An 18,402-nucleotide genomic window follows, 5' to 3' on the forward strand; every position below is an offset into this window, starting at 1 on the left:
AAAATTGGGGTAGATTGTGTCCTTAGGATATATCTTACAAGGTTTCTATCCAGAAGAGCCTTTTCAATCAAAGTGGTGCTGGTGGATCCTTCAGCTGCTTGGCACTGCCATTTCTGGAGTGATGCAGGAGGATTGGCTACACTGACAGTGTAATACATTTAGTAGACCATATAATCCAATTATAGCCAGTCCATTACTACAATTAATGTAATAAAATCAACACTGTAAGTATAATGAGAAAAGCTCATTATGTATTTTTATGTATACAGATACAGCATGCTTATAAGTGCATGTACTAATTATTATACTAATACTAGTCATGTTTTTGGCATTGTTGGCCCTGCCATTATGCAGAAAGCAGACCCTCACACATAGAGCTGCAGACACAGAATCATCATATAGCTTATATTTATCTTGTATTTTGAACCATATAAAGAGACCAGGGCTGAATATGAAGCTGGCAGAGTTGAAGATGGTCAGATCAGATTAGAAATGAATATATCAGAGACACAGCTCAGGCTCAGCAGTTTGGAGACAGTTAGACATGTGCAGAGGAGGGGTAGTGGATATATTGGAAAAAGTATGCTGAATATGAAGCTGCCTGCCAGAAGGAAAAGTGGAAAATCTCAAATAAGATTCATGGATTTAGTGAAAGAGGACCTGCAGAGGGCTGGTGTGATGAAGGAGGATCAGGTGATGGGGTAAGATGGAGGCAGATGATCCACTGTGGCGAACCCTAAAGGAGGCAGCTGGAAGAAAAAGAAAACAGAATTATTGTACAGACTGTAATTTGTAGACTGACTTCTATCAAGCTTAACAAGAGGTTAGGCAACATCAGTTGATAGGTGCCACAGATGAAATCTTATTGAGGAAAACAAGGATGCATTTAAAAGCCTATGAATGAGCAGAACAATGCTCATCTGCCACAATCGTCTTCAGCACAAGACAGCCACCGTCGGGCTCACATGCACAAATGTTTTTGCTTTATTATTATGATCTGTTGTCAAGACTAACAAATGGTGCCGTCTGACAATGCAGCTTTATTGAATAAAAAATAAGATCTTAAAAAAAAAGTTGTAATTGAGACAACAGGCAGCTCATAATATAATAGATCCAGAAATAGATTCTGAAAGTAACTTTCTCTCTTCTTTTGTTAAAAATTGTAATTATTTCACTCAGGAACAATATGAAAAAGAAATTAACCTAGACGGGAAGCTCTCATTAATTCACTTTAACAGCAGAAGTATGTACTCTAATTTTGATTTCATTAAGGACTATTTGCAACAATTTTCTCGCCCCTTTAGTATTATAGCCATCACTGAAACTTGGTTCAATGTCGATAAAGGAATAGATTTTTGTTTGAATGGATATGATTTAAAATACATGAATAGATTAAATAAGGCGGGCGGCGGGGTTGCTATATATGTTCATAACTCTATAAAATATAATGTTGTAACAACTATGTCTATGGCTTTTGATGGAATTTTGGAATGTTTGACTATTGAGATTATGAATGAAAAAAAGAGAAATGTTATAATAAGTTGTATATATCGGACACCCAGTTCAAGTATTGACACTTTTAATGAATGGATAGAAAAAACGTTTGCTTCGGTGAACCAAAAATTACTATTTATCTGTGGTGATTTTAATATTGATTTGCTAAATCCAACAAGGTTAAAAGCCATTGATGACTTTACTGACACAATGTACAGCTTATCACTATATCCAACAATAACAAAGCCAAGCAGAATAACATCACATAGCGCCACTATTATTGACAATATTTTTACTAATGTCATGGATTTCCAAATTAATAGTGGTCTGCTTGTCTGTGATATAACTGACCACTTACCAGTTTTTACTTTGTGTGACTGTGATTTAAAAAAAATAGATACCAAGATCATGATAGCAAAGCGAACAATAAATGAAGAAGCAATTCATGCCTTCAATTTCGATTTAGCACAACAAGATTGGAGTTCGGTGTATGAAGAGTCAGATGTGGACAAGGCTTATGATAATTTTCTAGATATTTTTACTATGTGGTACAATAAACATTGTCCTGTAAACGAACACATGACAAAGAAAAAAAAGATAAAAAGTCCTTGGCTCACAAAAGGAATTATTAATGCTTGCAAAAAGAAAAACAATCTGTATAAACAGTTTATCAAAGTAAAAACAAAAGAAGTGGAACAAAGATATAAAGCATATAGAAATAAATTGACTGATATTATAAGAACGAGCAAACAACTTTATTATAGAAGAAGATTATATGAAAATAAAAACAATATAAAAGGAACTTGGGATGTGTTAAACAACTTAATTAAACAAGGATCTTCTGGAACATCATATCCTGAATATTTTACTGATGCAAATGGTGAAAATCACAACATGAGTAATATTGTCGATGGGTTCAATAAATTCTTCATAAATGTTGGCCCAGAACTAGCAGCGGACATCCCGTGTCATAAAAATGAAAATATCAGTAATATAAAATCAAATCCCTTTTCACTGTTCCTCTCAGCTACAAATGAGCAAGAAGTAATAAATATCACATTAAAATGTAAAAGTAAGTCTTCAATGGATTATCATGACATAAATATGTCTGTAGTTAAACAGGTTATTCTGAATATTGCTAGTCCCTTAACATATATCTGTAATTTATCATTTCAGTCCGGTTGTTTTCCAAAAAAAATGAAAATTGCGAAAGTAATACCACTATATAAAAGTAATGACAAACACAGTTTTACCAATTATAGGCCTATTTCTCTACTGCCTCAATTCTCAAAAGTTCTAGAAAAACTTTTTAATTCAAGATTAGAAAAATTCCTTGAAAAACATCAAATAATAAATGTTGGTCAGTATGGTTTCAGAACACAAAGAACCACTTCAATGGCGATAATTGAGGCAGTAGAAGAAATTACTGATACACTGGATAAAAATAAATATGCAGTTGGTATTTTTGTTGATCTCAAAAAGGCCTTCGACACAATCAATCACTCAATTTTACTGGATAAATTGGAAAGATATGGTATTCGAGGGAAAGCTGGTAACTGGTTAAAAAGTTACCTAACGGGTCGGGAACAATATGTTAGCATAGGGCATTACCATTCAGAGAAACTTGGTATTACATGTGGTGTTCCCCAAGGGTCAGTGTTGGGACCAAAACTTTTCAATGTATACATAAATGATATTTTTGATGTTTCTCAAGTACTTAAACTCATACTGTTCGCAGATGACACCAACATATTTTTCAGTAGCGATGATTATACTGATCTTGTAATGACTGTAAACAGGGAGCTACAATTAATAAAAAAATGGATGGACATAAATAAATTATCATTAAATATAAATAAAACTAAAGCAATGTTTTTTGGTAATTTAAAATATAATATAGAATTACCAATTATCATTGAAGGTGTACCAATTGATAATGTGAGTGAAAACAAATTTTTGGGAGTTATAATTGATAACAAAATTTCATGGAAACCCCACGTCAGACACATAAAAACCAAAATTTCTAGAAGCCTCGCAGTTTTGAACAAAGTGAAACAATTCCTTGATAAAGATGCACTTCGTACTCTGTACTGTACCCTGGTTCTTCCATATCTTACATATTGTGTGGAAGTGTGGGGAAATACATATAAAAATACAACTAATCCATTAGTCACAGTACAGAAACGAGCACTGCGTATTATTCACAAGGCTGGTTATCTAGATCATACTCACAAATTCTTTCTTCAGGCAAAGTTACTTAAATTCCAGGATCTGGTTAATTACAATACATCCATAATTTTTTATAAAGCTTTTACTAAACTTTTACCGGCAAATTTACAAACTAGATTTGAAATTCGAGAAAAGGTTTATAATGTGAGAGGCTTTGGAGAATTCAAATTACCCAGAACTCGAACAACCCGTAAAGGCTTTTGTGTGTCTGTATGTGGTGTGAAAATCTGGAACAGTCTGAGTTTACAATTGAAACAATGCAAAAATATTCATAGATTTAAATTTCTCTACAAACAGTTGGTCTGGTCACAGTATACTCAATGATGGGTTTTAGTGTGCTCTGTAATGTCTGTTCTCTTACCATTGCTGGTATGGATTCCAAAATAAAAAATAAATAAATAAAGTGTGCGTATGTATGTACATATATGTACTTGTGTGTGTAGATATATATGTATGTATATGTATGTGTGTTTGTTACTTGTAGTTATTACTGCCTGTTACCTGTGGTAATGCAATTTATAATTTATATATTCTGTATTCAGTTATGAAGGCTCTAATTGTTGGTTGCGAGCTGCCGCTTAGATGCTTGTATGTGCCCGGAGCTGTTGATGGGTCTGTATGCAATGATGGGCGTAGCTGCGGGAAGTTTATTGTTTTTTTTTGTTGATGAGTGAGTATAGGGGTGGGATTTAATAAGTTTTCTTCGTCCCACTCCTTTTTCAGGCAATTTTTGTTTTTTGTTTTGTGTATTTTATGTTCAATATAGGTATTTGTTGTGCCTGAAAATGAATAAATAAATGAAATGAATGAAATGAAATGAATTGGCTCATCATAACAGCCAATTTTTGCACATTGAAAATCTTCAATGATCTGTTGTTTAGCTCTTTAACCGGCCGTTTTACATGTGACAACTATCATTGTTGAATAATGGAGCACTGGACTTGGAGAGCTTACATCTCTCCCCATGCTTGCTTCCCTCCCCCTCAGTCTACATTCCCTCCTGTTCTGGATTCACTGCTGTTTATCTAAGTAGAGGCAGTTACTTTCCATAGAATCCCCCAGGATTTCATCCTCATATGAAGCTTGTTTACCATTCACATATTGGTGCCCTGTGCTCTCGGTTTCTCTCTCGGTGTAACTAAATGGAAGAACAGGAAAAGATGGGTATCTATTATCCAAACATCACAAACACAGCATATTTTATAGCTGAAAACAGAATAAAATGAACACTAGAACAGCACAAATTGTGCACTACAGCTTGCTGGTGTGAAACTACAATCTACCTTGTTGCTTGATAAATGACATTCGATTTCATTTATTCATTTCTTTTACTGCCATGCTTCCGTTCTCTACTGTTTTTTTCAGAACCGCTATATTACCACTATCTTTGACTGTCAGGCTGCATAAAAACCACAGGTACAAGGACTCTGTGCCTTACCTTATGAGACGGTGAATCACAGACCACATTTGAGCACATAGGTAAGCCCATAGGTAACACAAGGATTTCTGTGTACACTGATGTTCTTAATTCATAGGAATTAAGAATACTTTCAGTCGCTCCCTTATTCAAAATGTGGTCACCACAGCAGGTAGTGCTGCATGTTTGATTTGGCACATTGTTATGCCTTCCCTGATACAACCTCCTCCCAGGATTGATCGCTTGTTAGGCAAATGCGTAAATCATTCAGTGACTCTTATTTTCGTGGAGAAATTATCGACATACTCTACATCCTTGTCTATATCTTTCTCTATTTACATTTTGTAAAATTTTGTGTTCCTGTTAAACCATTTATAATTTTATTGAGTATATTTCAGATTTGATTTTATTTGTACTTCCTATATTTGTTTATTTTTCCTGCCTGTCCTGTTCCAATAAGCTGACAAATGGCATAAATGGCGTGACATAAAAACCTACAGGCTTAAGAACCTGCAGGCTTAAGAATAGCTTGTTAACAGCAGAAATGACTTAAACTGGTTAAAACTTAAATCACAATTTAAAAGAATTTTTCAGATTTCCGTGAAAAATAATGAATAATGGCAGTGACCAAGTGTTTCTGAGGAAGACGAAAATATAGTAGAATTAATGATCAGATCAGGATTTAGTTCAGGCAGTGCTCCATTACTGGAGCATCGTGTAAAATAATAAAAGTTTCACAGTATTATTCAGCCCTCAAGCTTTGGAAACTAATTTGCCTAATCAGATGGTAAGCTGCATGACTTTTTTGGGGTGTATAAAATTTACAAAGGAATTTAAAAGAGCACTTTTATTTGATTTCTGGCAAAATTTTGACTCAAATCTTTAAAGATTTGATGATTTTGGCTTACACTGACTGTTAATTACACAAGTTATGTAAGTAAAGACTTTTAACTTGAATGTTTTATTTGTAAAGATCAGATGTGTTATTCAAGTCTTCCCTTGGGTTTTTTTTTTTTTTTTTTGGTTTTTGAGCAGTATAATATGAGTTGAGTTGGCTGGGCCTCCCTGTGCTTGTGTTCTCTCTGGGTTCTCCAAGACACAGGGAAGACAGGGTTGAAGCTGTATTTTATGGCAGTACAATAAATGACAATAAATCTTAGCAAAGGTGTTAATTGTCAGTCTAGAATTTTAGTTCTGGTTGGTCCTTGTTACCTCTAATATACATGAATTTATTAAATTCATCTGAATAAAATTTTGGGATCTGATAAATGAGTAGCAGTGTCACAATGTAACCATGTGGACAGTTAAGCAGAACAGTTAACAAAAATCAAGCTCTTTATAAAAGCTGATTTCTACGTTTAAACAACAAATGATCCAAAAAGGGTAAAATTCATAAACTATTGGGACAAATAAAGAAGAAAACACAGAGAAACAAAGTAAGAACCATAAACAGTACAACACAACAAGTAAAGACAGGACCTTATGTATATATTAAGGGCTGATTAAGGACTGGACACAGGAGGGAACTGAAAAACAGAGGCACGCAATCACCTACAGGTAAGATATGTCTGTGAAGGTTCTCAGTCATTCAGGTCATCGTAGTCAAAGGAGCTTGCAAAGAAAAGCGTCTGGACTTCTTTAAGTTACTTGAAGACGTTTCACCTCTAGGTTTTTCTCCCACTAGGTTTATATCTGGGACTCTCCACCATTTGACCTTAGAACTGAAGAAGCTTCTCGGATGAGAGGTGAAACGTCTTCAAGTAACTTAAAGAAGTCCAGACGCTTTTCTTTGCAAGCTCCTTTCACCTACAGGTAAAAACAACCAGGGTAGTGGGGAATGGCAGACAGGAAGCAAAACTATTACATGACATCACAGGAACACTAACCTTCAAACTAAAAGACTAAGGAGCCAAAAGGAGATGAACAGCATGAGTCTTAACACTTAATAAGAGAACAGAGAGAAGCCAAGACACAAACAAGCCCAAGGGAAACACAACAGAAACACTAGTTACTGCTACTAATGATAAAAAACAAAACAAAAAATAAGAGAAAACATAACATAATTATGCATACATAAATGCTAAAGGATCAGAAATTTGACTTTATCAAAAGATATAAAGTGATGTATGAAATAAAACTTTAAAAAATCTAGACCAAATTTGATGTGATTTTATGATTTTGGAAAATTTAACTATTTATAATTACGGCTTACAATCAGTCATGTCTTGGTCAGCTTACTAAGTCACTAAATCTAATTAAAAATAATAAAATAAAATAAAATGATTGAAAAGCTAAACAAAAAACAATCTAAAATGGACTGGTGCTTATAGCGCCTTTCTACTTGTTTGAGCACTCAAAGTGCTCACAAATGTCTTATATGGGCTGATATTCTAACAATGACTCCATCTATGAATCATTAACATGGCAGCAGTGGTGCTGATAAATATGGATGTTTGCAGCATCACTTCTGTCAAGTGGAGGCTTCAATATGGACATGCTGGCACAGAGAGAAATGTGTTTCTGACTGCTGCATCCCCATGTGTCACAGACTTGACAACTCTCTTTCATTCCCTCCATTTACTGTCATTTCCACTCACCCAGCACCTGTGATTTATCATAGCAGTAGCAGGAAAAATGAATATGAGATTAAACGAATAAATCTGCTGGTTTACCTTGCTGATTAGATTGAAAGGGAACTTAAGCTAGCGAGCAAAGTATAGCGGAGCTGGGTAATAAAGTGAAGGAGACAAGGCCTCTTATTTCTTAGACCACTGGACTAAACAACAGATAATGTAAGTTTAACATCAATGCAATTCACTCCTAATGGCACTCGCTGGAGGGAGGCACATGGATGCAGCTGTTAGCACGATCACCCGGCGGTTGGCTTGATCCTTTCTGTGCGGATTTTGCATATACTCCCCGTGCTCGTGTGGATGTTCTCTGGTTTTCCTACACGGTCCACAGTCATGTATTTGTCTATGTCATTGAGAGAGCATTATTTGCTTGTAGAAAGAAAATATGTAGACCATTTTGCTTCCAGCTTTCATTGTGTTTTCTGTGTCTAGTAAGGTTTTATGAAAATGTTTGTATCCTTGCTATTTGAGTGTTTTGAAAGGGGATTAACTTAATTCCTCTTACTTATGGAAGGACAAGTGAGAGATGAGTTGTTTGTAAATGGATATACGAAGGCTAAGATGTTGCTTCTAGCAAAACATCCACTTGAGATGCAATTTCAGTCAATTACTATGCAACAATTTCATAACCCACAAATCAAATTATATGCCCCCACTTATCCAAGCACTCCTTGCAAATATTTACCAGGCACGACAACGGCGCTGGTATTGTTTTAACCTTGTGTGTGTTTGTGTACGGTGTACGATGGTTTTGAGTACTTTGGTAGGTGTTTATAAGTTTGTTTGTGTCTGTCTGTCACGAAACTTGTAGGTGTAAAACTGAGATCAAAATATGCTGGAAGCATGCTCTCACAGCAGAGTGTTGAGTGAAAGAGCGCCAGAAGGGGAGCATAAGGTCTAATTGTTTGGTCATTAATAGGTGTGGTCTGAGAAGTCACTGGTGATTATACAGGCTGTAGTTATTTTTATATTACTGATTGTCTGAGGCATAATTTTAAAAAAAGACACGTTTTAAAAAAGGAGAATGCTGCATTTCTATAATACTTATTTATGAAGCCATCTGTGCTACAACTTCAGCATACTGAAATAAAATCTTTTAAATTTTCCATCTGTCTGAAGAGAAGCACCTATAAGAATCAAACCAATCAGAGTTGACAAAAGTACAGAAGTACAGACATTCTGTACTTAAGTAGAAGTACAAATTCTTTGGAGGATCTTTCTATTTTTGTTCAAAGCTAACTGAACCTTGTGCAATATTAACATAATGATAAAATAATCTGACTAGATGGGAATACAACTTTAGTCTAACTTTTAAAAAAAATTCAGTTATACTCAGCTTGAATCTGAAGAAAAAGAAGGAGAATTATTTTCTGTTGCCTACATTGTAGAGGGTGACTTTGCCTCTAAACAGTCAGTCAGTACAGTCAGGGGTTAAATTGGATTCAGCAGGGGGGTTAGATTGGCTGTAATGGCTCAGTGTGGGGAAAAGAATCATAAGTCAAAATCATTTCTATTAAGAGCTCCAGTAGATTTTTTTTAGTGTGTCGGCTCTGATCAGCTGACCCCAGCTGACTGTTACGAAATCAGTTTCACCCCGGTTCTTTTTATTCCTCGGGCATCCAGAGACGCCACCGGAACTCAGTAGTCATTTTCACAAAACCTTTATTCATCTTTATTCATCTTCATTTAAGCATGCATCTTCTAGAAGGGGAGATGTGCCAGGCTGGTGTCCCTCTGCAGATTTTCCACTCCTTTGTTTGTTACAGCCAGCTTTATAGAAGTGACCACATCATAAAACTCCCATGGTGTGCTGCAAACTCTGTGTCTGTGTGTATGCACGAGCACGTGAGTGCCTGTGTGTGCGCGTACCTGTATGTCTATGTGAGTGCACGTGAGTGAATGTATGTGCGTACCTGTGTGTATGTGTGAGTGCACGTGAGTGAGTGTGCGTGTGGATGTGTGAGTGTAACAGTTTAAGCACTGTGTGTGTGTGTGTGTGTGTGTGTGTGTGTGTGTGTGTGTGTGTGTGTCTCTGCGTACGTGACTTCCTGCCGGTCATAAAAGTAATCTCCTCACCTAAGCTACACCAAATTCCTCTGCACAACAGAGAAAACAGAGTTAGCATATTACAAACACTGAGACCCCCACCCAGGTCTCCACTGGGGAATTTCCACTCGACATTAACTTCTCTTTGTCTTACTTTCACAGTTCAAAGTGGGGGAGGGCCTCCTAGAAATCTACTCCAAAGTTCATGACACACTCAGGCCTTTATTGCATCCAGGGCAGTGTCAGTGTCTCTACAATAATTCTACATCCTACCTAACACATTTTTAAACTCTCAAATAAGCCTTGCATATCTTCAAGCTGAACCACAACTTAATTAAACCAGATGCGGGCAGATGTTTCGTGAGTTGTCCTGTATGCTTTCCATCCTCTACACTGACAGTACACTGTTTATGCTTTTTCTAGATAGTTGGAAGTCAGTCAATGGATCTCAGCATCATCAGCTAAAGTCACTGTTACATGTCATGTAACCTAATTCTGAGCATGAGCCGTGTCTGACCAACACACCATGTGACAAACTGCACACAAACCGTTTGTGTGTTTGCTGATGTTCTTTGCACTGATAGACTTTGGTACACGTCGTCTCTTTTTATGCGACATCGTCTGGTGATTACTGGGGGTACAGGACTGCCTTTCATGTGTTCCTGTTTAGGCTCAAATTGGTTTGATGTTTGGAGGTGAAATAATAACTTCTCTCAAATGCATTAAAGAAAAAGTAAAGAGCCTGTTTTGAATTTGAATTTAAGGAGTAGAGAGTAAAGATATTTGTTTAAAAATGTAGAGAGTAAAAGTAAAAAGTAGTCAGAAACAAAACCTACTCAAGTAAAGTACAGATAATTGAAAACTGTACTTAAGTAGAGTAACAAAGTATTTTTTTTTCTACTTACTTCCAACCTCTGAAACCAATGGCATATTTTTTTCCTTTATACACATGTCATACATCATATTTTAATGCTACAATACTGTGTCTTCTTCTCTGCCACAGCTCTAGCAAGCAACTGGTCCAGGTGGTTGACCACATAGTTAGGACACCACTGTGGCTCCCAGTCTTCCAAGCCTTTCTATTAATGGTATTAGTTCTAGTGTGCTGAGATCGAATTATCGGCACTTCAAGTCATCCCTGATCTAATTGGTCCATGTTTTCTTTGGTGTGTTTCATTTGACACACCAATAAGCAGACTGTTGGCTCCACAGAAATCAGTGTAGTAGATTTCCCCCCAATCTGCAGCCGTTTCTGAAACACTGAAGGATCTTGTTTCATTAAGGCCAAGGTTTCGTGGCCATGAACGAGCATGGTTAGGATCGCTGTTTGAAAGTGATGGAAACTGGCCTTTGTACTATTGTTAGACTTCTTATAAAGGCACCACAAAAGTGATGTATTTGCAATTGCCACTTGGCTCATTCTGCTGTGCACGTCTGCTGTTGATGCTGTTGACTTCTTTTCTTGGACTTGGGGGTAGTTAAACTTGCTGTCGTCAGTGGACATGAGATTGGTCATGAATTGGTCGGCACACGATACCTTATCAAACCCTGAAATTCGTATTAGTGAAACAATGGGCAACCTAAATAAAGAAATTTAATTAACAACTTGTGTGAATGTGGAAGGAGAGTGGAATGGGAAAGAGACAGAAAGCTGAGAGATGGAGCTGTCTGAACAATGACTGCATGCTGATGTAGTAACCCTAATTATCAGACAGCTCATTTAGTCTGACAGAATGATTCACAGCCACTGGAACAATATCTGCTGTATCCATGGTGAAACCCAATAACACACACACACACACACACACACACACACACACACACACACACACACACACACACACACACTTTACTGACATTGATATTAGACACTGGCCAGATAGATATTTTTATAACTTTTATAACTCTAACTTTTTTTTTTCCTTTTTAATTAAAGATACCAGATGTCTTTATATTTACAGATCAGACCTGGAATTCAGTGTTTCATTTTCCACTATTTTACCCAGGTTCTAAGAATTTAAGCATCTAACTTTCACACAATTATTCTGAAACTCACTTAATAAATATTACCTGCAACACCTGTCTTGGTAGTTGCTATTACAACTAGAGATTACTGAGGTACAACATAAATGCAATGGCAAGGGGGGAGTGATCATCATCAGATCAACACTATAAGATTGGGCACCAAGTCCTAAGAACGTATAGAATATATATATATTTGACATGGAATATTTAATTTTTCTATTTAATATTTCTCTCTATTTTGGATTCTCCAGACTGATCCAGATTCTGGCTGGAAACTAAGTGCAGCATGATTATTTTCACATTAATTTTGTTGGCAATTATATAATCTTCTAAGAGACTGTATCTACTAAAAAATTACCCAGCAAAAAAAGTATCTTTGTTTTCCAAATCTTAGTAAAGTTTAAAAGAAACTAAACAAAGATCCTTCAGACAGGATCAAGGTCAGGAAGAAAATCCAAGGAGATGAGCCAGCTTCTTATTATAGTCAAAGGAACATCATAGCCTGTTCTTTAGGAAATTTATAAGGCATGATTTGATTCAGTTCAGATCCAGGAAGCACAGCGTGTTTCTAAAAAGCAAAACATACAACAGATGAGATGAACTCAAGACCATATAATCACATGACACTGATCTTAGGGCTAATTCAGAAAGGTTAGCATCAAATGCCACAGAAAAGCCAATCCTGTTACCTTTGGATGGGAAGTGTTTACCTGGTATACCAAAGTGTTTGCAGGAATATCCTGGAAGTTTGGTAACGTATATCTAAAACAAATCTAAACCAGTGTGACATACACAGCTAGAGTTATATACAAAAACAGTCATAAATAGAAATGATGCACCTGAAATGGTTCTAAGTGACGATTGTGACATAAATCTAAACAAAATTATAATTATTCGGCACAATTCTGTGTTTTTCAAGGAATATTGAGCTGAGAGCCGAATGCCTCCTCCACCTGCAGCGTCTGCTATAGTGCTTTGCGAGACTGTCATTTAAATGATGGCAGCCAGCACACATTCAGCAAAAACTTACAGGTGAAGCACATCTTTCCGAACACCATGCCGTCCGTACCACTTTTCCAGCTTGGAAGAGAATTCTAGGATATGAATTTACAAAAAAAAATGGAGGTACACATCAGGGTTTTGGTTCCTTCCTTGAAAATTCAGTCACATCTTCTCACTGGACCCCCTTCAAATAAGATACATTAGTAGTATAGTAGTAGTATATTTACTGAAGGTATGGTCACCTTCACTCTGTGAGTTACAGGACCTAGAGGTTTTAAACCTGTTCTAAGGATTTGCATGCAGATATTTCCCTCATATTCTGAATCTCCAAATTAACAATGAGAGACAGTTTTTTTCCTTTCATTTCATTGGTATTCTTTATCTGTGGCTGCACTTTTAATCAAAATTTAATTAAAACTTGATTTTGTTTGTTTTATTGTTCATGACCTGACATCCAGTTATATATTTCTTTTAAACCTGAATTCCTGAATTTTAAACCTTATTCCTATTTATTCCTATTTATTCTATTTATCCCCTTCGTACATTTTATTTATATTAGTCTCTGTATTTATATATGTTTGTGTATGTGTGTGTGTGTGTGTATATTAGAGATGGCACGATACCACTTTTTTATGTCCGATACCGATACCGATATCATAAATTTGAATATCTGCCGATACCGATATGAATCCGATATAGTGTTTTTTAATCAACAAAACTGTTTTTTAAATATCTTGCTGCATTTTGTATAAGTTCATACTCAAGTTTAAAACAACAACTACACTAAAGCTATTCTGTTATACCTGTATGCAAAAAAAATATTTCATAGTTCAGCAATACTGATCAATCTAATAAACTTAAACCTACACCATCCTCCCTATTCTGGTATTTTAAAGAGTACTTAGCATAAATATTAAGCAACCTAACTAATAGGGCTCCAACTCCCAGCAACAACAAAAATAAATAAATAAAAAATAGGGAACCACCCCTCACGCGCCACCTCATGATGCTTAATCGACGTAATCAACCTTAATTTGATGCAGTGTGAAAAAAAATGCACAGAAATCAATTATTTTTCAAGAAATATTAAATAGATTCAACATCTTTCTTCAACAGAATTGCAGACTGCACAGATGGTACCTTCCCAAAGGAAAAAGTACTATAGCTTACTAGGGTATATATATATATATATATTAGACTTAATAGTTACTATATACAGTAATTGACTTCTATTCATTTTACATCAAATTAAAACTTTGGGTGTCAGATAATTATTTATTAAAAGCTAGACATTTTAAATGAGAATAAGAAAGAAAAGTATGTCTTTGTGCCCCCTTTTCCCTGTTAATGCCCTATCGGCCCCCCTGGCTAAACTTTGCTAGATCCGCCCCTGCACAGTTACCAGCGTCAGCTAGAAAAAGATCCTCGAGTAGAAAGTAATATTAAATACATTCTAACAACAGCTGATGAAGCTTAAACGTGCTGCTGTTGTTCAGCCGCTGGTTTCCTCTTTCTGGTGCAAAGTGGGCCAAAAGCAAACTAGAGACACGACTGGCGACAGAAAAGCCGATCAGCTGATCGTTAAGCAGTTTCATGATTGAAGTAGCAGCAAGAAGAGGCAGTCGCTCCATATATCGTTTGTTAAGCTTAACGCAGGAATGCTTTACAAACATTCAGAGATGGACTTACACACTTGCTTTACTTCTCTCGGGGATAACTTTGTCGGAGATGAAATGCCGGGTTGCTAGCGAAGCTCCACATGCTATCCAGACCACCGACAGGTCCTGTATGCCACAGCCGCTCTATCACGTGATGCATACTGCTCCGACGTGCTAACGTTCTGAGGTGAGTTACGGCGTGTTGCAAGTTTTGTGAGGTGCTTTCGTGATATTTAATGGATCGGATTACATTTTTTATTTTTCTCCGATATCCGATCCAGTAATTTAGGTCAGTATCGGACCGATACCGATACGTAATATCGGATCGGTCCATCTCTAGTGTATATATATATATATATATATATATATATATATATATATATTAGGGGTGCAACGATACACAAAATTCACGGTTCGGTTCGGTTCGATACTTTGGTGTCACGGTTCGATATTTTTTCGATACAAAAAAATGTTCATGCATTTTTAATTTGTCATTTATTAAAATTATAAATATATATTTTAACTCAAAAGTAGTTTTTAAATTTAACCCTAACCCTTGTGCGTGTTTTTTATTTTGACAGCGAATGCGCACCTGCGGACCACTTATGTGCAGCCCTGGTTATATAGCTCGTCATATTGCAGCCACAGAAATTCTTTTGTCCATGAAACCATAAAGCTGCACTTTCTTTTTGCCTTATAGTCTGATTTGTCATAACTTCTCCGTTTTGTGGTAAGCTTTTCTTTGGCTGTCACTTCTTCACCCTGACCTGTCTTATTTGGCTCAGCAGAACTGAAATGCTTTTACACACTCACTCACATAAGCTCAGCGATTCTCTGCGCGATCAACCTCTCACATGTTTAAGCTTGCTGCGGGAGATTTCACTTGTCATGTTTGCATAGTAAGCTAACGATTAATAAGACCATGTCAGAGGAATTGGTGCACAAATGATCATCACTCACAGATCAGTGCTGTCGCTCTCTATACACAGTTCGCACGATTGCAAAGTGAAAGCAAAAAAACGAGCGCAAATTCAAACGCGACTTCAATATGTCACATATTGACAGTGGCTCACCGATGCCAATGACATAATTACCCAGCTACATTTCTGAAAGAATGCAAAAGCATTGACATATATTTTTCCTACAATAGCCCGACGGGCAGGGCAGAGATAGATTTTGGTAGCCCGACTGAAAAAATCGCTAGCTCCGGGACGTCGGGCTAGCGATATTGCAAGCCCTGTATCTGATTGAGGAATCACTCATCTTTGGAAAAGAGAGTTTATTACAGAGAAATGGCTCTTTCCAAAATAAAAGCTATACTATCCGCTTCTTCTGGGCTATATTCTCAGCAGCATAAGGAGAATCATGTGCTAACAGCTGTCTAAATGACTCGGCTAAAGTTAGTAGCATGCTTGCTTTTTTTTGTCTGCTTCCACTTGTCTTTGCACTAGGATGATGTCGGCGTAAATGTGCAGTCATATTCGTTGTGTTCCCACTAGTGCTTTCAAGTTAATCTCGTTGAAATGACCTTAACGCCACAACACGGCAAATCTCCGTTAACGAGCTACCGCCGATCGCTCTGTGCATGGGGCTAGACGGCCAACACGTTAACGAGCTAACTGCGCTAGCACACTAGTTCACACCAATGTAATTGAGCATTGCATGGCACATCCAACATACTGTTTTACTTTAGTCCATGACTCGCTTACCTTCAGGGTCATACGTCACATGAAAACCAAAATAATTCCAAACGCCAGATCTGAATGAGGTTGGGGGAGGTCCATGTTAAAAGGAGAGCTTAACTTCTGTCTCGCTAGCTTGCCCTGCGCTCTTCCTTCTGACTATGCTGTCTGTGTTGAGCGCTCAGTGGATCTGCGCTGGACAGTGCAGCCTAGGCGGAGTAGTCGAACACAGATTCACTGAGCGCTCCACACAGACAGCATCGTCAGAAGGAAAATTGATAAAATAAATTACAAATGTTGTATTGTTCGATACATATGCGTACCGAACCGAAAGCACTGTATCGAACGGTTCAATATCGATACGAATATCGTTGCACCCCTAATATATATATATATATATATATATATATATATATATATATATATAATATTCTGTAACTGTAACTTCTGTCGGTGCTGTGCTTTTTGGAAATCGAATTTCCCAGAGGAACCCACCCGAGGGATTAATAAAGTTCTATCTTATCCTATCTTATCTTATCTTAAGATGTTTCTAAGCTGCAGACTCTAAACGAGTGCTTAGAATCCATCAAAGGTTGGATGGCTGACAACTTCCTCCAACTTAATGAAGAAAAGACTGAAGTCCTTGTATGTGCTCCGGACAGACATGTACCTAACATAATGAATGCTCTTGGTCCTCTTTCAACATTTGTGAAATTGTCTATCAGGAACCTCAGGGTAACCTTTGATTCTGCTCTTACTCTGGATGTTCACGTCAAATCTTCACGTCTAAATTGAGCCCTATAGTATCTTATACTGAACTGGAGATTGTTATTCATGCATTCATTTCATCATGATTGGACTACTGTAATTCACTGTTTACATGTCTAAACAGAAACTCCCTGAAGCGTCTGCAGATTGTCCAAAATGCTGCAGCAAGGCTTGTAACAAAAACATCTGAGTACTCTCATGTAACACCGTTGCTTATACAGCTGCACTGGCTCCCCGTTGAATTCAGAGTCCATTTTAAGATATTGGTTCTGACCTTTAAAGCTCTTCAAGGACAAGCACCAGCCTACATCATTGAACTTTTACAGCCCTATGTCCCTAGGAGGTCCCTGAGGTCATGTGATCAGGGCCTACTTGTTTTTCAGCATACAAGGCTGAAAACCAAGGGAGATTGGTTAACTTTTGTCTGTTTTTATTTTATACTTTGTGAAGCACTTTGTGATCTTTTTATCTAGAAATGTGCCATATAAATAAAAATTTACTTACTTACTTACTTACCACTATATGTTTACTTATTGTGATCCATTTGCACAAACACAAAATGGGCTTAATAGCTTTAAAGCTACTCTTTTGTATTTTCTTTTGTTGTTGTTTGTAAAAAAATAAGTAAATAGTTAGAAAACAATATTTCAATATTTTGGGGTTATGAATTCAAAAATGCAACAAAACAGCTCCAAGAAAAATAAAATGTTAAATGTTAAGAAATATTAAAGTACCAAATAATCACAATTTGCCCACTGCAGAGTGGTGACATGTGGTAAGCAAATAGTTCCAACTATTAGTTATGTTAAATGGCTAAATTATAGTTAATGGGCTGTGTCATGTTCATTGTAAAGGTAAAATATGTTTTGTGGCTTCATAAAACAATTTCTAATGCAAATGTCTCTGGTGTTAGTAAAGGTTACCGACCTCTGCCCTAGAACATAGGGTGGGTCCAGATTTTTTATTGTCAATGTCCAAATTTTTAATATAACTTATTTTCCCCAGCATTTTGAGTCCTCACAACGTCTTAAGTACAAGAGAGAGCAGCATGAAAAACACATCTGTGTTCTGTTAAAAACAAAAAAACAAAAAACCTGCAACCAAATCATTTTTACATCTTCTCCAAGCTGAGATGGGAGATCCAATGGAGATGGAGTTTTAGATAGGTTCATGTCAGACAGGGACACTTTGTTACATGCCATTCCCATTTCTAATTTATTTGATATGTTTCTGCTGTATTGGGTATCTAATTCAGGAATACTATGTTCAAACCAATAACTGGGCGAAATTGCATATTACTGTCTGAGTGCTAGGGTTTCTTTAAATGTGCATATTAAAAATATTCGATTTCCAGTTACACTGACATTACATTAAAAAAAATGCCCTCAGAGGAATCGCAAAATAAGGAAATCCTTCAAAAATAATAAATAATTTCACGGTCATTTTGA

The 18,402-nt window shown here is 36.6% G+C and overlaps 1 long non-coding RNA gene across 1 annotated transcript; it reads right to left on the bottom strand.

Annotated features, from left to right (window-relative positions):
• LOC309702591 lies at window positions 1–16,598 on the bottom strand. The gene is made up of 4 exons (XR_014275634.1): window positions 16,214–16,598; window positions 12,875–12,938; window positions 4,815–4,861; window positions 1–749 (listed from the first exon to the last, which is right to left on the bottom strand). It is a non-coding gene; the product is annotated as an uncharacterized lncRNA (long non-coding RNA).
• Window positions 16,599–18,402: the final 1,804 nt, after the last annotated feature.

This window comes from Aulonocara stuartgranti (assembly GCF_965226115.1).
Source record: "Aulonocara stuartgranti genome assembly, chromosome: 1".
Lineage (NCBI taxonomy): Eukaryota > Metazoa > Chordata > Actinopteri > Cichliformes > Cichlidae > Aulonocara > Aulonocara stuartgranti.